This window comes from Papaver somniferum, chromosome 6 (genome assembly GCF_003573695.1).
Source record: "Papaver somniferum cultivar HN1 chromosome 6, ASM357369v1, whole genome shotgun sequence".
In the NCBI taxonomy this organism is placed as follows: Eukaryota; Viridiplantae; Streptophyta; class Magnoliopsida; order Ranunculales; family Papaveraceae; genus Papaver; species Papaver somniferum.
In genome coordinates this window covers 26,319,667-26,343,320 of record NC_039363.1, presented here as the reverse complement: position 1 = coordinate 26,343,320, position 23,654 = coordinate 26,319,667, and the positions used below count along the sequence as shown (strand labels likewise).

The following is a 23,654-nucleotide window of genomic DNA, read 5'->3' as shown; positions in this document are numbered from 1 at the left end:
AAAGTCGAGTCAGCCTGCTGTGTGATTGCTAGAACCTTCCTGTTAGGATTTTTATTTCTTTTTGATTTTTTAGTGTATGCCCGATTTTGTTAATAGGGCTAGGAAAAGAGATACTCTAGGTCGATTGATTAGCGAAAAACCTAGTAGTTCTTCTGATATAAGCAGGGAGCTCGAAGATTGTTCTTTTGAGAGCCCTGTTTTTGGAAACTTCAGTTTTGAGAATCTGTCTCTTCGTGAGGAAAGTACCCCTAGTACTTCTGTTGTGCCAGCGATGGAAACTTTGAACGATTACATGTTCCCAACTAGGACCAACCGAGCTTCGTGCATTAAATTGCCAGCCACTACGGCTAATTTCGAGATAAAACCTAGTATTCTCCAGATGATCCCTATATTCTTAGGAAAAGATGATGAGAACCCTTATTTCCATATTAGGGACTTTGAGGAAATTTGTGGGACAATTAGAATAAGAGACCTTACTGATGAAGTCTTGAAACTTAAGATGTTTCCCTTTTCCTTGAGAGATAAAGCCAAGACCTGGCTGAAAAACCTACCATCTGAATCCATTGAAACATGGCAGGAACTTATTGCCGCTTTCTATATGAAATTCTACCCTAACAGCATAAAACTGCAGCTGTTAGGAAGACAATTAGTGCTAGTGTGCAACAAGAGGGAGAGTCTCTTTATAGATTTTTTAGAGAGATTCAATGATCTCCTATCTCAGTGTCCTCACCATGGATTTGATAAGATGAAACTCGTACAAATTATTTATGATGGTTTAGACTATTCGACCAAAGCCATGGTTGAGTCTATGTGCGCTGGTGAGTTCACTAGTAAAAGTGCCGATGATGCTTTTACCTTCTTAGAAGTTATCGCTGAAAAATACCAACAGTGGGAATCTTGTGTTGAACCCCCTAAAAGACTCTTGGTCAATAGAAGTAGCACCAATGTGGTAGATACGAGTTTTGCTTCTGATGCTAAGTTTGATGCTTTGTCTAGAAGGTTAGAAGCTTGGAAATGGGCAGTCTATAAAATATAGGTACCTTGTTGAACCATAGAGCCTCACAGTATCTAGTTGTGGGATAGAGCCCGATAATTCATTTGGGAAGGTCAGGTTAGTGAAGGGCAAGCTCATGCTATCTATAACAATGCTAGGTTTGAGAACCGTCAGAAGATTGACCATACTCAGAGACCTACAATCTGGTTGGAGAAACCATCCTAATTTTTCTTGGTCTAAGGGTCAGAATCAAGGCCAATCTAGTAATTTTCAGCCTCCCCCAGGATTTGGTTTTCAGAACTCTTCAGGTCATACTCAGTTTCAGAACACTTCCGAGAAAAAGATCTCTGCCTTAGAGGAAAATCTCATAATGCTATCAAAGAACCACATGAGCTTTCAACAAGAAACTAGGCAAGAATTGAAGGATAATTCCCAAAGTCTTGCCGAATTAAAACTTCAAGTAGGACAAATAGCTAAGTTTATAAGTGAGAGAGAAGATGGAAAGTTTCCTAGTCAAACACAACCTAATCCTAAAGGAGTTCATGAAATAGGAGGAAGATCTTATGATCATGTGAATGCTATTACAACCCTTAGGAGTGGAAAGAAAGTTGACAACAAGGTTGCCATGCCTGATAGTGAACATGTTGTAGTTCACCCTGCTGAGCCAGAGAATGAAGAGACTGATAGAGTCTCTAAAGAGACCAATGAGGGTCCTGTTGAGCCTCACTTTTCCCAGAGCCCCATTCCCACGGTTGCTAGTACCAACGAAAAATGAATCCAACTTCAATGACATAATGGAGGTTTTTAAGAAAGTTACCATAAACCTTCCGTTACTAGAAATTAGGCAACTACCGGCTTATTCCAAGTTCCTTAAGGATCTTTGTACACGGAAGCGTAAGCTTAATGTCCATAAGAAAGCCTTTTTAGCTGGTCAAGTAAGTTCAATTCTTCTGAACCAAACACTCCCTAAGTACAAGGACCCTGGATGCCCTACCATATCTTGTGCAATTGGTAATCACATGGTCGATAAGGCATTACTTGACTTAGGAGCTAGTGTTAACTTACTCCCATATCATGTATACAACCAGCTAGGTCTTGGTAAGCTGAAACCGACCAACATGACACTACAATTAGCTGATAGGTCTGTCAAAGTCCCTCGTGGTGTCATAGAGGATGTTCTGATTGAGGTTGATAAATTTATCTATCCAGTGGATTTTGTTGTTCTAGACACCCAACCAGTTCAGGACCCAAGTGCTCACATCCCGGTGATTTTAGGTCGCCCATTCTTAGCCACATCTAATGCTATCATCAATTGTAGAACCGGACTTATGAACATATCTTTTGGTAATATGACTACTGAGCTAAATGTCTTCAATGTCATTAAGTCTTCTGAGATAGATGATTTAGAAATGGTGAACATGATTAGCACTCTAGTACCTGATCCGTTAGCCTGCAATATGCTTGATAATCCATTGTTTGATGAACCCCCCAGTGCTTCGGAGGAGGTAGACTTGACAAACACCTTAGCTGATGAGCCTATGCTAGAGATTTTCTTTAATAATCCATTATACGAGGATATTGTTCATTTAGATGAACAATCCCCAAAAGAATCTAGTTATTGTGCCGACTTTATGGACCCTAGAGTCCATCCCATAGACTTTGGTCCATTCGAGGAGATTGTTCACCCTAAGTTTGGGGGTAAAGACGATTCTGGCGATTGTCGAATATCTCTAATCGAAGTCCCTAACTTGGGACTCGAGTCTTGTACGTCTGAAATATTACTAGAGTTTGTTCAGACTCCGCAACCCGATCCTCCTGATACTGTCCAGGAGGTAACCCAGGTATTAGAGACCCATTTTGCGGATGATTCTAGTTATCAAGACACACATTTGAAGCTCAATCATGCGAACCCAGTTGTCTTGACAGAAACCTTAGATGAGGACGTACTCCTTCTGTTCATTTTTCTAATCCAGTGCAGTTGTCTCATGCTTGTGTTAGCTCTGTTTGGTCTTATGGACCCACAATTGTTTCGACTGTTGGTATACGACTTTGGAAGGTGACAATTCTTTTAGAGGTACTTGATGTCTAGCTAATGACTATAAATTTAGCATTTACTGGGAGGCTCCCGCACTCATGTGATTCGGTAATATCCTTCCTTATTTCTTTCCCTCCAGTGGTATCAATTTCTCCTTGTTCATGCTTTTAATTTCATCTTTAGAACATTGAGGACAATGTTAAATTTAAGTTTGGGGGTGGGGAAGAAACTTTTTGTTAGCTTAAACTCCAGAGCCTAGAAAATTTATGCTTATTAAGGAGGGCACTAACCAATCTAAGTGGATGGAAGCATTTTGGTTTTAGGAGTTGAGGAACCAATCTGACTAGATGGAAACATCTATAGAGTCTATCATTCATAAAGCACAGAGCTCAGGTGTTAAAATAACATGATAGTTTCGCCATATCTTGTCGAGTCCTTTTCACTTTCTATTTTTACTTTTCGTTTTCAAGTGATTCGGTGGGGCACACGATTCAAGTTGTTACCATTGCTAGGGTGAAATAGAGTGACTGAGTACCTTTTACAAAAAAAAAATTAAATTATTATTATTATTTTAGACCAGACCAATAGACCAATCGGAATAAATACTAACACTTGGATAGCAATATGTGTGTGTTCTCCCTGTCTCCGTCGCCTAAACAAGGTGGAATGCAGGATCCACGGGAATTACCATGTAATCTGCTGATAAGAAGCATGCACTTGGATCCACAAGATCTAATCATGTTGTTAGTTCTTAAATAAATGTGTGTTCAATAAAGTCGACCACTGGTACCCTTGTATATGCCAGTTATGTTGACCTAGAGTTAGGATTATCGACCACTGGTTCCCTTGTATTTGCCAGTCGTGTTGATATTAGTCAGACCGGTATCTCAGTCATTTAGGTTAGGTTCATCTTGGCAGAGGCCTTCAGACAGATATGGGAAACACCGTTCACTTTTCAACCATCTACATTTTTCTTTTTCCATCTTCTTGATCTTTTCATGTGATTAGTTTGACTCCGAGTATGATGTCCATTGTGAAACTATCTTAGTAGAGCTCTGTCACTTTATATGAATTTTAGTATGCTTGAGTGCAAACTCGTGTACAACAATTGGAATTTCGCGTCAGGGTACTTCCTCCTGTAGTCAATAAGTATGCCAACCAAGGAGATTCTTTAGTGCCTTCCAAGGTTCTGCATAATTAGCTAGGGTCTGGAGTAAAGGTTTTGTGGGTGCACCTCTGGTAAACCCTCCGGAGACAACACTCCGCCACTAGGGCCACCTAGGGGTTCAAATGATTTTCCTTTCTAGAATAAATTTGCTCGAGGACTAGCAAATAATAAGTTTGGGGGTATTTGGTAGACACATTTTTGTGTCTGAATTGTCCTCAATGTCTCTATTGATAGTACTCGTTTTCGTCCTTATTATGGTGTTTTATGTGTTTGTAGGTTTTTTTGGAAATAAATAATTTTGGAAAAATCGGCTCGAAAAATTATGCGGAGCATCCCGGAGGACATTTGTTATTCGGACTCTCTGTTTTGGATAAGGGGCACCTCAATTTATAAGGGGCACCTGAGTTGGACACCTGCTAGTTACACTCCACAGACGGTTAGGGGGCAGTCATCTTCAAGAATTCAAATTCTGAATTTTGGCGGGAAATACTTAAACAGTTCTGGAAGAATTTCAATTGAGAAAATGAAGGGGTTATGGGTCGATTCAATGGCTGAAATTTGGTAGAGAGATGTGATATAGGTTAAGAAACACAGTATGAGTGACAGGATCGATTAACTTTGGATGGAATTCTCGGTGTGATTCACAAGCCCAAAACAGAGTACGTGGACTGTAACACGAGCAAAAATATGTTTCTGCTATGCATGGAGAAGTTCTGCTAGCGTTAGACGAATTCTGAGGCGTGTATAAGCTGAATTGGAGCGTGCTACAATGAAGTTTACGTGTGAAATTCCAAAAATGGTAAGAAAATATTCTCTTCACTGCCCGAGTAATGAAGGATTATTTGGAGTTATAGCGATGGATTTCAGCGTGTTTTTGAGTATAAATATGCTCCTTGGGTCTACTAGAAAGGTTGGCAAGTGATAGGGGATATAATAGAGCAACACAGAGTTCAAGGGAATCGATAGAAAAACTTCCAGAGAAGAAAGTTTCTGCTGCTGCTGGAAGGGAAGAACGCGAAGAACACACTGACCAAGACAATTGTTTATCAACAAACACAACGACTGCCAACTGTGAGTCGTAGTATTCTAAATACTACTGCAGTTTAGGATATCGTTCTTTGTAACGGTGTTTGCAACAGTTATAAACGTTGCAAACATCCGATTTTATCATTTTTCTCCATTTCATCCTTATAAACATCTTTTGAGCAATGAATATCAATTTTGAGCAAGTTTACACAATGATGAGCTAAACCCATCCTCTGGGGAAACGGAGGAAACTATTCGGCCAATGAAAAAAGGGTAATTTATATTTTAATTATTTATGCAATTTATTATATTTAATTATTTGCCTTGAACAAAGAGTTTTTCCGAGGATTTTTATTAAATAGTTGTCATTTTAATTGATGGTATATGCTTGACTTAGAGTTTTTGATATTCCATGCTTTTAACTTACATTTATTCTTTTATAAAATCCATTTTTTCAATAATTAAAACTATTTAAAAGGAAAAATTTGCATAATAATATTAGAAATATCATTTTAAATTGGTAGAAAAAGTGGAATCCTTATCCCCAGTTTCTCCAAAAATATTCCAATCACTTTGCTATTTTGCTTCACTTATAAAATTTATTTAAATCTAAAAAAAAAATATCTCCTTCACAAGTTCGAAAAGAACCCCAGTTCTTACCACTATTCACAACAACTTTTGAAAATACATCAATAATCTTCTTAAATAATGTCATCGGAAACTCTCGGAAGCTGAAAGCACCATGTTCAGTGAGAAAGTTAAATATGACAGATTTCATAGTCGGAATAAATACTTGCAAGACCAACTTGATTCCAGTGGTACAAGAGCTTATCTCAACGAAATACGAAAGCTTAAAGAAGATATTGCCGAAGGTCGAGATCGGGAAATTACTCTTCAAGCAAAGCTAGATAACTTGGAGAACATTGAGATGAACTTTTTATTTGATTCGGAACGAGAAGATCTCAACGTTCAATATCAATCATCCAAGAATGATCTAGTTATTGTGCTCGAAAAGGTCAAACGGTTGGAAGAAGAAAACTCGAGCTTAAAAGAGAGTTTGTCTAGAAATAACAGCTCAGAAAAATTAACCTCGATATTGGGAGCATGTAGAATTCATCGTGATGCACGAAGATTGACCTATGAAGGAATAGACGCTCCTGGTATTTGCAAAGAGGTAAAATTTGTCAAAGCTAAAGATTCTTCTAAACCAAAACCTTCCACAGTTGACAAAAGTGAAGTATCTCTACCAACTGCCGATGACGAAAAGAGGAAATTATGTCAAGCTCCAAAGAAAGCACATACACATTCAGGTAACTCTAAACATAACTTTTTCCATTCTACTAAACATGTTTTTTATTGTGGAAAACCATGTCACTTGCAAAGAAATTGCAGATATCTTAAACGAGATAAAACCAGATCCGATTCTGTTAAGATGACAAGATCTGATGTTCCAAACTAGAGGAAAAATGAGTCTCATAATATCAGTTCTTCTAGTATTCCCTCCAAGAAATTTCATAATTATATTGGGGAGAAAAAGAAATATGTTGCTCCAAAAGCTACTCAGAAATGGGTACCAAAGAAGATCAATAAAGCAACGAGTACTATTAAGAAGGATCTCCCAGAAAAGAGTTCGACAAGGATAACATCTTAAAAAGGTACGGAACGGTTATTGAAGGTTTCAAGTTCCATGCAAGATTTTGTTTCGAATACCTGTGGTGAGCAAGATTTTGTTCATGTCAACACAACCTGATTGTGTTGGAAGTGCATCCTCACCAAGAAGCCCTAATAAATGCGGTGAGGATTGCAAAAGAATTGGGGCGCACATATTGTGTTGGGTAATTTTTGAATATGTGGAACAATTTATTGTTTCGAGCTGAGTCTAACTCGCTTACATATTTCTCGAAATACGTGTTGGTAAGCTTTCGCTTTTGCCAAGTTCATCTTTACCTAGTGACGAAAGTCATGATATGTTTCAATCAGTTGAAAATAACTTTGACTACAAATGGCTTGTGAATAACAACTATATAACGTCCTATAAGAATGTTTCAATGATTGAAATGAGAGTTTAGATTACATAACCATTGTTGGATTTAAGCATTGTGAGGTAACTCATACATGTATAAGTCCTTTTTCGTTGAACCAAAGTATGCGTACTTTGTTGATCAGGAAAACCGAAACAAGAGCTTTGAACTCAGTTCGCGAACCCAGTCCGCGAACTGGCGGAGGTTCTCATCCCGAGAATATCTGCTGGAGTTTGTGAACTCCTTCCAAGAACTTAAGTCCGCGAACTAAGTCCGCGTACTTGAGTTGGTTATATCTAATGACGATTTTTTTTTGTGAACTTATATTTATATTAACCAAGGAATGCAATTTTCAAACCGTGGCTATAAAGTTCATTAATCGATTCGAGTAAATCAAATCATTTTTGTTTCGATTGTGTCGTGTACAGTTGTATAAGATTTATACAATTGAACAACTCTCTAACTAGTTCATTTGAGTCATTTGAACTAGTTATGTTTAAGATGAATATGGTTAAATACCACGCGTATGATTCTTAATTACCTAACTTGATTTTTGATTAAAAAATTCTTAAGCATAACAGGTTAGAACAATAACAATAACTATTGGATGTTGGTTTTTATTGTCAAAGAATCTTTTTCATACTCTTATGGCAACCATTTTTGGTGTAAATACTTAAAGAAAAGATTATTCTTCCTTCTAAGCATATCAATTCTTGTTTATACAAGTTTGTATCTTAGAAAAGATGATCACAATACTTGATATTCATGATTACATATTATATATTATTACCATGAGATAGTTCTATTGTTTAGTAACTCGATCTCATGAGAGACTTTCAATGATTGGTTCTTAGTTCGTATCTTCTTGTGGGGTTTCTAAAATCCAATATATAAATCCGTATCTCTAGAGTAAGGTCACTCTTGTTGTTCTTTCGGGAATGACATCTTATGGGGGAGAGTTCTTAAATGAACTTGTGCTTAATTGCTATATCTTTGAGGGGAGAAGCGGTTGTGGAACATGTAGAGGTTAACTTGTATCTTAATAAACTCCTTGATGAAGTCACTAAGTTTCGACTCTGTGATATCATCTAAAGTAAAGTTGATATGTTTTCCTTTGGTCAAGAAGTTCCTATATGAAAATTTCATTAGGGTCCCACTAGTTTTCGTACCTTAACCAATTTATAATGAAAAAAAGGGGGAGAATTATTTTGTAGTTCACACTACATATACATATGGTTTACGGCTCATTATATAAGAGGGAGTGGTTTTCATGTTGAGATGGAGTATTGACTAAGGGGGAATGATACATATCACCGTAGTATTTTTGTCAAATTTGTGATACAATGAAAATTTTGATGTTGTGTAATAATACTATGATGGATCTTCAACAAGTACAGGATGAACACACGCAGAGTTGAAGAACCAAGGAAATCAAGTATGTAGGATTTTGGAACTGTAATGCTTTTAACAATTACAATCCATATGTAAGATGGTTTTGTCACTAAAATTGACAAAGAGGGAGATTGTTAGAGCATTGATCGGTTGAACCCACTAGCGTTGGTATGTCAAGTTAGTTGTCAATTTTAGTTGCCAAAATGCATTCTTTATTTATCATACCAAAGATAGTTTCGGACTAGATTAGGTCTAAGAAGTTGAATCGAAGCTATCCTTGAAGGCTGAAGATTGAAGACTATAACAAGACATCAACAAGTACTTCATCAACAAATGTATGTGGTGATTTATTTCATTTGGATTCTTATTCAATTCTACTTTTCTAATCTATCGAAACAAATGCTCACTCTATGGAACAATTTCTATGACGGTTAATATACATTTATGTATATATACTTGAGGTTATTTGAGCCACGACTTTTGTGACAATAACCTTTATCCTTGGAAAGGTTCTCATGTTATAGTGAATGAGCTTACGAATCCAACGACCCAAGAATCACTCAATTCCGAGTTATAATGATGAAGTTATGAGTGATTTATTAAAGTAACAATTATAAGTGTTGTTGTAATTGTTACAGTTCGTTAGTAGGAAACAATCCATGGAATGTTTGTAACGGTTCACGGACTTGGGCCCAATTACGTGACTAAAAGGCATTTTTGGTCAAGTTGGTGATGTTTCCTTATCTAGGCAAGATGGAAATTAATCCAAACATATTTGATTACCATATTAAAGTGTTTGTGATAACTTTAAATTCCTGTCTAAGTTAAAATGTGATTTATTCACATAAATACAATATTTGCTAATTAATTATTTATTTAATTATTTTGGCAAGAGTTTGTAACTTAGGAAAGACTCTCAAAATTAGGAGAGTCTTGAAAAAGGAAAATAGATTTGCGTTGCTTTTAAGCTATCTTTCACTATAAATAAAAGGTTCGTGAGTGCTACACGTTTTTCATCCCCTTTGGAAAATTGGTGTAAGCTCGTAAGGTTGTTTTCCATGTCTTCTGTTCTTCGTGAACAAGAGTGAGATAAAAGTCTTTGTATTGGGGATCACAAAGCCGAGTTGGATTAATCTTCGTGATTGATTAAACAACTTGTAATCTAGGTTTTTCACCTCTTGTCTATTCTAAGGTTTTGACTTCTGATATAAAACCATTCAAGAGTTGTTGATCATAAACCCTAGGTTTTGATAGATTTCAGTTTCCCATATACCAACACTTTTTAGTCGAAATCGGAAGCTAGAAAGAAAACTTCGATTAAGGTATCTCGTAAAAATCCTTAAGAAGTTTTAAACAAGATATCTTTAGATTTATTCTAGTGGTTAGGTTTCTCTTCCATTATTGAAGAGTGTAATAATCCCTAATCTACAAGTTTGTTTTGATATTACTTTTACCTATTAATTGTTTTTATCAAAATAAATACAAGATTTCCAAAACCTTGATTCACATGTAAAGCGAAATCAAACCGGTGTTTTGTGCAAACAAAATATAGAATCGTATCCATCGTGTTGCTGTATATTCTAAAGAGAGCCTTGGGTTCTGCTAGAAGATTTACGAGAAGAATTCCTAAAGATAATCGGTGTTGTGCTAGGATTTCTATTTGTGCTGAAGAATTTATTACATCTAGTCTGAATAGGTAGTAGGAAATTGGTGTAACAGCTTATAATAAGTGTGTGTTTATTCTGGACTAGGTCCCCGGGTTTTCTGCATTTACGGTTTCCTCGTTAACAAAATTTCTGGTGTCTGTGTTTTTTGTTTTCCACATTATATTGTTTATCTTTATAATTGAATTATCACAGGTTGTGCGTAAGTCCAATTAATTGGGAATCCAACCTTTGGTTGTTGATTAAATTGACTGACACTTGGATATTGATTTTTTATACCATCCAAGTTATTTCTTATATTCAATCGGGCTCGCAAATTCCTATTTGTTTGATTGCAGATTGAATTGAGAAATAGAGATATAACTCTTTGATATATTTTTCTTAAGATTGAGTCTGATTGTCTAGTCGATTCTCTTGAAAGTATATTAGAGTAAGTCATCTTAGATTGCCAAAACGAATTATTAGGTGTGGTTGTTGTACCCACGTTTTTTCATGTATTAAGCCGCTACATACTCTAGCCTACGACAAGTTAACTTCGGATTGGAAATGTAGTTGAGATCTAACCAAATATCATACCGATTAAGGTACAATCGCGTTCTTTACGCCTCCATATCCACCTCGGATTCTGCGCACTTGAAAGAGAAGCCTAGAAATATTAGTCACCTCACAATAACCCAACTGATTAACATGAAAAGTTATTGCGGAATCACAAGAGTCTGAGACGAAGAACTGTTGTGATTACTTTTTATATCTTACATATCAGAGACAAATCTTGATTAAATCTTAGATAAAGTGTTGGGATTAGGTTTTCCAGTAGCTACAGTTCTCCCTTATATAGTCTTTCAAATCAGGGTTTCTTTCAATCAAAGCTAAGATAACTTAATAACAAAGCATTCAATACATGAAATCCTGATTAAGATTCAAGCTAAGTCTGTTTGAAAATAAAACAATCAATATCTACCGGTGGATGGTCTTAGCTTGTTACACACAAATGAAAAATACTTATATTTGGATATGGGTTACTGTATCTAAACGTGCATATTGAGTTGACTCAATGACAGTTAACCGAAGTTAGCCATATGAACACTTTTGTCTTAACCATATTCATCGAACACTTATAGATCAAATATGAAGATCAATCAATCATGAAAGATAATCAAATAAATCTAATTGTATTTCAGCGTTCAGCGTGACCTAGAACTTAATTTTCGAATTGTGTTCCTTAGCTAGTCATAGAGTTCAGCGTTAACTAGAACTGAAGGGCTAAGTACAAGTTCCTAAATAAAAAATAGAGAAGTAAGTCATAAAATTGTAATACCCCGATTTCGGCAGTGGTTGGCCGAATGGAATATAAGTAATGGTTTGTCATTCCCTGACACCGAGGCTTTTTCAGCACAATTGGCTCCAGAATTGGCAGAAAACTCTGCAGTTAAGCGTGCTCGGACGGGAGCAATCCTTGGATGGGTGACCTCCCGGGAAGTTGCTGCTGGATTACCGCAACGATGCCCGTTCAAAACCCCACACTGTCGGATAACCGCAGTGGCTAAGTGGGGATTGTATCAGTGGAGGGAGTGGTCATTACAAATGGTATCAGAGCAGATGAAGGTTCACCTGTAGAGGGTGGGAAGGTACGCTGGACGGGGTTGGTCTAGGTGCTTCTCATGAGGGGAAGGGAACTTCAGAGATCTAGGATTGTATATATATTTCGGAGCCGAGGAGGGCTCCAATTTTAAGGTGGTGGTATTATAATACCCCAATTTCGGCAGTGGTTGGCCGAATGGAATGTAAATAATGGTTTGTCCTTTTCTAACACCTAGGCCTTTTCAACACAATTGGATTCATAGTTGGCAGAAAACTCTGCAGTTAAGCGCGCTCGGGAGGGAGAAATCCTGGGATGGGTGACCTCCCGGGAAGTTGCTGCTTGATAATCGCAGTGATGCCCGTTGAAAACCCCACACTGCCGGATAACCACAGTGGCTAGGGGACAATATCAGTGGAGGGACGGTTCATTACAAATGGTATCAGAGCCGAAAATGGGTCTCTTACTGAGGATGGGAAGGTACGCTGGACGGGGTTGGTCCAGTTGCTTCTTATGGGGGTAGGGAACGTCGGAGATCTGGGCTTGTGCATATATTCCGGAGCCGAGGACGGCTCCAATTTAAGGAGGTGGTATTTTGATACCCCGTTATTAGGCAGTGGTTAGCCGAATGGAATATAAGTAATGGTTTGTCCTTTCCTAACACCGAGGCATTTTCAGCACAATTGGCTCCAGAGTTTGCAGAAAACTATCCAGTTAAGCATGCTCGGGCGGGAGCAATCCTGAGATGGGTGACCTCCCGGGAAGTTGCTGCTGGATTACCGCAGCGATGCCCGTTGAAAACCCCACACTGCTGGATAACCGCAGTGGCTAAATGGGGACAGTGTCGGTGGAGGGACGAGTCATTACACAAATAGTCATTAGAAATTGACAATTTCTCAGAATCAGAACCATCAATATGATCACATTATTTTAGTAGAAATGTTTGGCATAATATAAGCTTTGAAGTTAAATCAATATTTTAAGGAAAGGTGGTGTCTATGATGGTATGGATAAAGGAGGTCCGAGATTAATCGGAAGTTGGACGGCAGAGATTTTACCTCGGCCGGGAAAATAACTAACCCCTAACCTTGACTTTTCCCGACTCCCGCTATTATTCAGACCTCGGCCTCACATCGAGTTTCCAGGTATACATTCTCTTCATCAAAACATTTAACTTCAGTAGTTTGATGTCGACACACTGGAAAGAAACATTCTAATTATCTTTCATGTTGACTAGATTGTAACCCGTGCTTCGCACCGGGAATATTGCCTAACTCAGGTTCGGCTAAATATTATGTGAGTTTGGTTTGGCTCAATGTTAGTTTTGTCTGAGCTAGTTAGCCACTGCGAGTTTGGTTCGGCTCATCTGGATCGCTTCTGAAGTTCTTTCCGAAAAATTTTCTAATATCTTTTCAGTCACCAACCTGATTTTGTTTCCTTGAAGCTCTTAAATCTTACGGAATTGCTAGACCGCCGAAAAATAGGATCGAGAATTGCATCGAGGAGACCGAACGAACCCAATGTTGCGCGGTTTTTTTTTATTTTCCGGCCAATCAACCTCTTCAAAGTAAAAACATACAATTAGTATTTGCATGCTCGTCATTTGACCAACCTCTTCAAAGTCTAAACATACACGAACAATTAATATGCTAATGATCATTTATTTGTTTCTTGTACCAATGTAGTAAAAGGGAAATGAGTCATTCCTGCATTTCCCATCAATATTTTATTTACAATAACCTTCACCAATATCAAGATAGCTCCAGATACAATTAGTTTGTTCAAGATGAGAAAATTATAGCTAAATTCCCCACTTCTCAATGAAAGGTCTAGATTGATAAGCGCCTTGAAGAAGATTCTTGCTACGTATCCAGGAAGAAGGAAAGTTTCACGGTTCGAAGCACCAAGGATTCATTTTAAAATAATTTATACTTTTATTCAATCATCTAATAAACTCATAAAGCTCGTGATATTTAAAATAAAAAGAATTACTTTGCCTGCAAATATTCTCTTTGATAATCTGCTAACCAAATTCAAATGTGACAGCATAAAAACAGTATAAAAAATTATGAACACACCTATTAAATGGTAAAAATATCTTTTACGTACAAAAGTTTTCCACTATTTGCCGAAAATCCATCTTGCATCACCATTCTTTGCAAAGATATTGCTTTTATAAACACTGCAAATGGTTGAAAGTCTAAGCATCAGCAGAAACCAGCAACCAAGAAGTGATGCAAGTCGTGGATGCGTTAACACTTTAAGCACCCGTTCCAAGTCAAATCTTGTTCAAATTCACCAGCTTTAACGTCCAATGCAGTTTCACAACTTTTACAAATAAATATTAAGAAAATGGCTATCAAAAACAACTGCATCAATAGTTACGGTTAAGTAATTAGGCTGCGGAAGATGCAAAGAGACATCCTAGAGACATTCTAGCTCAGAGTAAAACATGAAACTGTATAACCCCTTCACTATGGTGAATCAAATTAGAGTGTCATAAACTCTTGAAGAGTCAGTGTTTTGCATCGTAAAAATGTTAAGTCGTCGTCAAATATTTAACAATGAATTAAGCAGTGAGGCAAAAGGTACATGGAAAGCAGAGGTTAAATACAATATTGGCCTACAAAAGTGAAGACTGTACATTGAACTATGCTCACATAATCCTTGCATATTGAGTTATTTAATCAAGTCTTCAATCTTTTAATATTCTTACAAAACTATAACAACTCCCTTAACCTGTTGATGTACCAATTGCTATCTAATAGTTACATAGTTATAGATATGGGTGTCCGTAAGGATTTTAACAGCTAGTATGCCGGGAAACATGAAGGTTGTAGCTGGTATATCAAATATATGAAGGTTAAGCAAACATATAAAAACATGAGTGAGATACTACCTTTCATTACTTAAGGTCGACAAAATTTGGATCAGAGTTATAAACTTTATCATCATCCGGAGGCTTTTTCTCCAAATTCTAGTTGCTAGTACCGTCAGGATGTCGAAGCCTTCAGTATAGGAGAGTCAAAACCACTTCAAGTGGGAGAGAAGAGATTCCATTTAAATTTTAGGATTAATTATGCCGGCAAGTCCTACTTCCTGCATAATAAAATAAAAATTAGATACAAACTATGTTATCTGCATTTTAGAATTAGACTGCAAAGAGATTAGAATAAACACCATGAATGGGAACCAAAAAATGCAAATCAAATGAGAATAAACACATTTGATATCATCGTCAAGGTTTATCTTTATTTTAGATAACAAAGTCTAGTTGACTTTATCTTCTCCTTATCACTCTTCCCGTTCACATCAAGTTTACAGTTTAAACTCCAGAGTCCGGACAACCAAAACCATCAGATTCAATCCTAAAATCACACGATTCATACGCAAAAGTAAAAGACACCTCGACAGTAGAAAACTTAAATGTTAATCTTTCTTAGGCATTTCTACGAACGCATAATGCTCTACACAGTTAACTGAATTGAAAAACTTATATTGGTTTGAAATCAGTTTGAAAAACTTACATTGGCTTGAATTCGGCGGATGATATACGTGAATTTGTATTTCCACCTAGGTATTGAAGCCAATACAATGTTGTTGTATTTACCCTACATCACATTAGAAATATTCTCACCAGAATTATTTCAAAAATTAGCAAAACTCAATTTCAATAATCTAAGGAAAACCCCAATTTCAATAATCTAAATTAGACGGATACCCCCATTGTGATCTGAATCGTATCTTCATCAGCATGAGAAAGATCTGAAATCGAAATTGAATTTACACCGTGATTAGGAAAGTGATGTGGTTTATGTTTTAAGTAAAGATGAAGAAACAAAAGGAATACGAAAATTACCTTCTTCATCAACAATGATTTTTTCATTAAAGAAAACTGATTTTTCACCATTCTCATCTCTATCTTTTTGTAGTTCATATCCTCTCTGGCCTGGTTCTCTGGTTTTTCATAGAAGTGGAGTAATTAGGTAGTTATGTCGAAGAAGTGGGGGTAGTTGTTCGCCAGTTTGTCATTGGTTATGAGAAGTGTAAGCACGGTGACAAATCATTGAGAATGAATGACAGAGCTCCATTTTCTAATACCTTTACCAGAATGATCCACATCCGCATTTTGTGGGGTTAGAAGGAATGAGAATTCAATATTGAGTTTCAATTATCATCTTGTTAGATTGGTAGTTAGTGGTTAGGTCAGAGAAATCCAGTCTTATATTACTGTAACATCATGGTCATTGTTATGGACTTATTTCATGCATCAATGACCGGTATTATTGTTAACTAGTTTTGTTAGAGATGTGACGCCCCAACCTAACTACCTGCTTAGCTAATAAGATTACAACCTAATTGAAGCATCAAAACTAGATTAATGATCTTAAGTATTTCAATTTCAAAAGCTAATCCCAGAACAAACCCATACACTCTGATATTATACAATTGGAAATCTCTCGAGTGATATGAATATAATAATGTGTTTTCTACAGAAAGAATACATATAGTAAATTATACACAACAACACTAGATAAAGGTATAAGCTACGAAACGGATACCTTCGTGTGCTCCATATCTTCTGATTATTGAAACTGATGTGGGAACAAGTGAGCACATCGTCCCAAATAGTGCCCAATGGAAACAAATAACTTTCAAGTAATCACTAACATACTACCAAGAGATAGAATAATTAAAGTACAACAACAAAGGAAAACAATTAACACTTTCACTCACGACTCTAAGAATAATATCGAAATACGACATACCAGAAAGAAAATAGGAAAATAACATTCGATAGAACAATCAACATAAGACAATCAAGTATGATATGCACACAAATGATTTCCTCGGATAATATATAATATTCTCAACGACCTCTCGCTTAATATGTAATATTCGCAAACGGTTTCCCGTCCTATTAAAAACAGAAATTTAATATGTATTAAATTTCTGTTTTTATAATTCAACGCATATCTCATTATACATACAACAATCAGCAAGCATCGAAATATAACATTCATGTAAGAAAAATCATTATAATTCCACTCCCTCAGATATTGCGACCTTAGTAGCAATAATTGTGAAAGACCACCACTGGATGGTTTACAAAAGTAATATTAGAACAAACCAAAATATGTTATTTAGACTTCGCCCTTCTAATAAGAAAAACGTCAGTAAAATAACTCCAGACTCTAATAATAGATGTCATCCTCACAGTTACCCAAGCCGTGATTCCAGAACTACCATACAAGTCCCGAAGGGTTTTACAATCAAGCATAATATGCAACAAACGGATTCTCACAAGAAATTATGGAAGTAATATTGGGGAGCCCGACCCCCTATAGAAATAAATAATCGGAGTCTAAACCAACTCCTAATCAGCATAAATTAGATATAAAATTTGGAGAACCCAACATAGCATATTACACAACATACCCATCAAATTACACACATAATGCTCACAAAAAGTAAGTGTACATCATGCTCGCAGATAAAAAGAATGCTTAGTGATTACAAGAAGGTTATAAAGTTCCCACCTGTTTTAATGACAAGCCAAGCCTAACTCGAAATCCAAAATCCACTGCTTCATCTTTGAATCGACCGTTGCTAATGAAGACTAACCTTTTCCGTTGCTTCCTGTGATTAAACAACTTCAGCACCATCACCTTCGTCTTCAACCGATCAGGTAACAAGATCTACAAGAAATATCATACAAATAAACACTCAAATCTCTGAGGTCGGACTAAACAGAGAAGAGAAGAGGAAGAACAAAGAAGAAGAAGAAGAAGAAGAAGAAGAAGGAAGAATGAAATGGAAAGAGAAAGGAGAAATGATTATCTCTTCGACACGTTTGATGATAAAGCCAACGAAAATACCGAGGCACCCATGAGATTGGATAAGGGCAGCCAAGGCGGTCTTAAACAAAATTATTATTTTTACCTTCATACTTATCCGATGATATTTTCTTCGTCCAGTATCCGAATGACACGTTCGAGTAGCCCATTTCGCCTAACTTTTAGAGACATATCTAACGATACTAGTTTCGTTTCTTATTTATTGTTAGATTAATTTCTATTAATTAAAATCTATGTTAGCTAATCGAGTCATTAGCAGTTAATTCGTCTATTGACTGGTCTAATAGCGTTGACGAGCTTGAGAGTCCTTACAAGAGCACCGCTCGGTCGAACACGCAAGCGTTGCTATCTCAAGCTTGTTTTTAAAGTTTAGTTGATCAAAATTGTATACTTTATTTCTAATCTGCTTATAGCTATGTCTCATATTAGGATAGGATGTGTAGTTGAGCTTTAGACTTCACGGTGTTCATCGATCGAAGATGAATATATAATGAGGAGAGCTTGGAGGAACTTCATAAACAAAAGGTATATGGAGACTAAAACTTATGTATCACTCATAAGTATATTCTATTTTATCTTCTAATGAGACTAAGTCGTATAACTATATAAACTTTTATATTATACACATTTAATATTTCGAGCTGAGTTTATCTCGCGTATCTATTTCTCGAAATAAGTGTTGGAAGATTTTTTCTTTAACCATGTTCATCATTATTCTTGACGAGTTTAGTTGGAGACAATTTATTTGTTGGAAACTAAATATTAAGTCAAAAGATGATAATGTGAAAATTGCCTTGAAACATGTTACATGATTTGTGTGAGACAATCATTTGATGTCGACTTGGAAAGTTTCGTATTGATCATTCGATCACTTGAAAATTACTTGAAGGTAATGGTATGTGTGAGCCAGTTATTGTCGTCTTCCAAGGATGTTTCAATGATTGAAATGGGAGTTTAGAACAATTAACTATGTCTAGATACAACATGGTATGCATACCTAGTATGTGAACTGTATTGTTATAATTCAGGTCCGGGAACCTTGTTTGTGTACCTAGTATGCGAACGGTTTCACCTGAGTTGGGTCCGGCACATCTGTTTGCATGCCTGATTTGCGAACGGCTGGACAAGGCCAAGGTCCAGAGCTGTTGTTTGCATACAAGGTTTGCAAACACAGTGTTAAGTTCTAAAATCGGTTAAGTATGATTCTCATACTCATGAACTAAAATATTTATGAATTAAGGAATGAAATCATTGCAAACGGTGGATTAATGTTCATGAATTGATTCTTGTATAAATACTTTGTACAATTACGAATCAATCCGATTTTGTTTCAATTTGTCCATATATATTTATATAAGATAGTGAAAAATTAAACAACCCTATTTGAAACACAATTAGATTCATTTGATTATCTTTCATGATTGATTGATCATCATATCTGATCTAGAAGTGTTAGATGAATATGGTTAAGACAAAAGTGTTCATATGGCTAACTTTGGTTAATGGATATTGAGCCAACTCGACATACACGTTTAGCTACGGTTAGCCATATCTAAATAAAGGTATATTTTATTTGTGTGTAACAAGCTAAGACCATCTAACGATGGAGATTGATTGCTTTATTAATAAGCAAACTTATATTGAATCTTAAATAAGGAGTTCATCTAATGGTGAATATTGAATGCTTTGTTACTAAGCTATCTTATCTTTGATTGTCAGCAACCCTGATTGGAGAGGATATATAAGGGAGAACCCTAGCAACTGGAAAACCTATTCCCGGCACTTTCCTGTGTCCTAGTTGCAAATTAGAGTCGATTCTCCTTTAATCTAGGTTTTTCCAAAACCATACTACCTCCGCTTCAAAATAATAGGCTTGTTTATGTGTAAATTTACACACAAACAAGCCTATTATTTTGAAACAGTGGGAGTATTGGGTTAACGAATTGAAGACTTCATTTGGGATTCGTGAAGCCATATCCAACTATTTTCTATATAGTTGTGTATTCTAATCTTACTTGTTCTATCGTGTTGAGTATTATCTTCTCTAAGATTTGCTCGAGATTTATCTTCGATAGGTAAGACATAAAAAGTAATCACAACAGTTCTTCGTCTCAGACCTTTGTGATTCAGCAATAACTTTTTCTGTTAATTAGTTAAGTTATTTTGAGGTGATTGATATTTCTAGGCTCCTCTTCGGGAGTATAAGACCGGATTATCAATTGGTTCCTGTTCACCTTAATTTATCATAAAAAAGAACAAAAACCGAATAAAGAATAGACATATCTGTTGGAGACAGATTTGTTTGTAAGTCTTCGACTTTGGTTCGTAGCAACTCTTAGTTGTGGGTGAGATCAGCTAAGGGAATCAAGTCCGCAGAATCCGTCGTGGTTCTAGAGGCGTAAGGAACGCGACTGTACCTTAATCGTTGTGAAACTTGGTTAGGGCTCAACTACATTCCAGTTCGAAGTTAACTTGTAGTAGGCTAATGTCTGTAGCGGATTAATACAGTGTGGTGTTCAAATATGGACTAGGTCCCGGGGTTTTTCTGCATTTGCGGTTTCCTCGTTAACAAAATTTCTGGTGTCTGTGTTATTTCTTTTCTGCATTATATTTGTTTACATAATTGAAATATCACAGGTTGTGCATAGTTCTATCGGTTGATAAATTCGACCTTGTTTGTTGGATATAACTTGATTGACACTTGGGCATTGGTCTTTGGTACCGTCCAAGTTATTTCTCATATCAATCAGGCTCACGGATTTATATCTGTTCGATTTGATGATTGCATTGAGAAATAGAGATAAAGCTCTTTGATACATCTCTTGATTGAGCTCGCTTTCAAGTTGGTGCTCTCGGAATTATAATGGAGTTTACTCTATACAGATTGCCAAACAAATTATTCGGTGTGGTTGTTATACCCCGCTTTTTCGCACGGGCCAAAATATTTTGTAGAGTAAAGTATGTTTTGGTGCTACTAAAAAAATAGGCAATAAAAATATTCAATTACTAAAAATGATAACATTAAAAATAGTCAATTAATAAAACTAAAACTGCGCAATAACAAAATCTAACATGATTAGAATATATAGTAATTCTAAAATTGGCTTTGGATTTTTTTTTCTGTCATCAAATCCTATTGTCGAATAGCACTGCTACCATTTTGTTGTTTTTATTTTTTTCAGGGGTGTTTGGAATAATTTCCTTATCTGAATAAGATAGTATAATTTTCTTGTTCCGACCTCAGGTTGCTTTGTTTTTTTTTTTTTTTTTTGGAAGCATTTGCTCATCTAATTCAGATAGTATACTTCGGTGATCCATGGAGATATACTTATTTATTGAAATTTCATTAATCTCAAAACTATTCTTCCCCATAAAATTGCTATGACTGCCCAGAATGTGAAGTACCCGAAATTACCACCAACACTAAGAAAAAGAAACAAACATTAGCATGAACAATAAGAAGATATTCACAACGTGAATGGATCCTAGTTAGTAAGTTCGCGAATGATTCGCGAATCATTCGCGAATTTTTCCGTATCACGAATTTTACCGTCTTATTCGCGTACGTTTGCAACTCCGAACCCAAGTCGCGTATTATGTGGCATTCCCGGATTATTCGCGAATCGTTCACGAATTTTACGTATCCCGAATGATACGTCCGCTTAATTCGCCATAAATTCTTTAGCTTTTACTTTTTAAAGACTCCACTTTCCGGGCTTTACTTCCTCCCGAGCATACACGACCGAATATTAGACGTGTTGTAATTTTTATGAAACAAAAACGACTGAAGAGATTTGAAGGTGAAGGTGAGAGAGATCTCAAACTCACTAACCAAGCATCTAAACCACCATATGACGTCATCTTGGATAACTAATGTTGTATATATTATTAATATCATCATATTAAGTTTATTTTTTCTTTAAATAACTCACACATATGCATAAAAATTGGTCTATGACCTTATAAATACAAATTATTTGTTATATATAGATACCGAATTTTTAGAGCCGAACTCACATTTATAAATCGAATTATACACGTACGTATGCCGTTCCGAATTACTGACGAATCACTTCCCGTTGACCGAATTTTGGACCGAATCTGGATTTTACAAAACCGTATAATACTCGTACGTTTACCGTTCCGTGCGTTTGCCGAATCCCGAATTGCTAACTAGGGAATGGATACCACAGCACAACGCCATTTATCCATGTACAGTTTCTTAAAAGCCACATTCACATGATTTATACCCTAGCTACCTACCTCATATAGATTGCATCGAAGACAATAATTGCATACCCAAGCAATAAGTAACATGCAGTATCATTGATACACCATTCAATTCAGGGAGACCTAACAACACCTTGGTGTAATCTGAGCAAACAACATACCTCTTCGAATGTGACACCACCATCTCCATAGTGGCCACTGTCACCTCCAACACCTTTATTTGTCCACAATAGTAAAAACCACCCATCACCATCACAACACCACCTTCATGCAACTATTATCCCTACCAACTACACCTATAGTTTCATCACCACTATTAGTGTATGTTTTCATCTAAATGGCAAATGTTGTAGTGTTGGTGAAGGATTACTCCACTTATCTCTAATGCACAACAAAGCCCTGCCAGAAATTATTTGTTAAAGTTTTGTCACAAATTAATTTTTGTCTATGAAATAAAAAACATAGAATCTTCAAAATACACCGGGAAGACACCTTCATTCGTATGTTAGCATTCAAACCAATTATCAAATAATTAGTCCAAATTAATCCCTGCATAAACCTTTTTGAGAGAATTCAACATCAAGGCCAACCTTATAAGTGAGCACTGGCAGCACGGGTATTAATGCATACATCGTATTAAAACTATAAAAAAATTATAATGATAGAAAGACATTAAATTAATGGAATCATTAAATAAAACTGTAAGTTAAATCTACCACCAACATTATACACGTTATAAAAGGGATTCATAGTATCACTTTGGGGAACAACTGAGCATAACAAAACACTGGAGGTCCTAAATTGATCCCTATGATTTTATGGACTGCTTGTGTGATTTTTTTACGGCCGCTGCATATGACGGTCTCATTGGGGATTGTCTTCTCATCATCTGGTGTGGATCTCGGCCAAAGATGGAGTCGTCGATATGCTTGGAAAATTAAAAGTATCGAAAATCAAAATAAAAAGGAAAACAAATAAGCAAAAACACACAATGTTTACGCTGAAAAAACCAAATAAAACTGAAAAAAAATGTCAGACAAAGTAAGAAAGGAAATTTGATCTTACCCATTATGCCTCTCCACCAGAGACGACAAGAATCAATAGCAAATCCATATCTTTGGGCAGAAAGATCTATGATACACTTTAGATTCTCTAGTAATCATAAACAAAATAAAAATGACGATGGTGTGTTTCCTTTAACTTGTGATTGTGGTTTGTTCTCTAATCAGTGATACAGACGACGCAAAGAAATAGAAACCGCTGAAAATCATAGATAGAGTGGTAGAAGAAAACGCTGGAGAAGATAATTAGGGTTTCAGGAGACAAAGAGGAAATGAGAATAAGGTCGTGAAAAGAAGAGCACTACATTGGATATTAGTTGGTCTAATCTTTCTAGAGGGAATTCTCTATATATAAATTTTTCAAGCCACGTGGTCAATTAAAACTTCTGGTTGATTCTGGCCCCATCAATTTTTTACAAAGGAAATTAATTTGATGTGACCTAATGAAATGTGGAAAATAATTTATGTTCCCACGAGATTTTTTTAAAAATGGCATATTTTTTGTTGCCTAGAATAATTATCTCAAAAATACAATGTTGCCAAAAATACATGCAATCAAAAATCAATCATACATAATCGATTTCGAAATTAAATCAATCATGCATCAATCAGATAATCGATCAATC

The 23,654-nt window shown here is 36.1% G+C and overlaps 2 long non-coding RNA genes across 4 annotated transcripts; both read right to left on the bottom strand.

Annotated features, from left to right (window-relative positions):
- Positions 1-13,714: 13,714 nt before the first annotated feature.
- On the bottom strand, positions 13,715-16,055 carry LOC113285554. Of its 3 annotated transcripts, none has more exons than XR_003328733.1 (5): positions 15,739-16,055; positions 15,601-15,644; positions 15,407-15,490; positions 14,779-14,978; positions 13,715-14,207 (listed from the first exon to the last, which is right to left on the bottom strand). It is a non-coding gene; the product is annotated as an uncharacterized LOC113285554 (long non-coding RNA). The 3 variants fall into 3 exon arrangements; XR_003328734.1 differs by having other exon boundaries at positions 13,715-14,061; XR_003328732.1 differs by lacking the exon at positions 13,715-14,207 and having other exon boundaries at positions 14,224-14,978.
- A 6,568-nt stretch (positions 16,056-22,623) lies between these two features.
- On the bottom strand, positions 22,624-23,334 carry LOC113285553. Its single transcript, XR_003328731.1, has 2 exons — positions 23,033-23,334; positions 22,624-22,895 (listed from the first exon to the last, which is right to left on the bottom strand). It is a non-coding gene; the product is annotated as an uncharacterized LOC113285553 (long non-coding RNA).
- Positions 23,335-23,654: the final 320 nt, after the last annotated feature.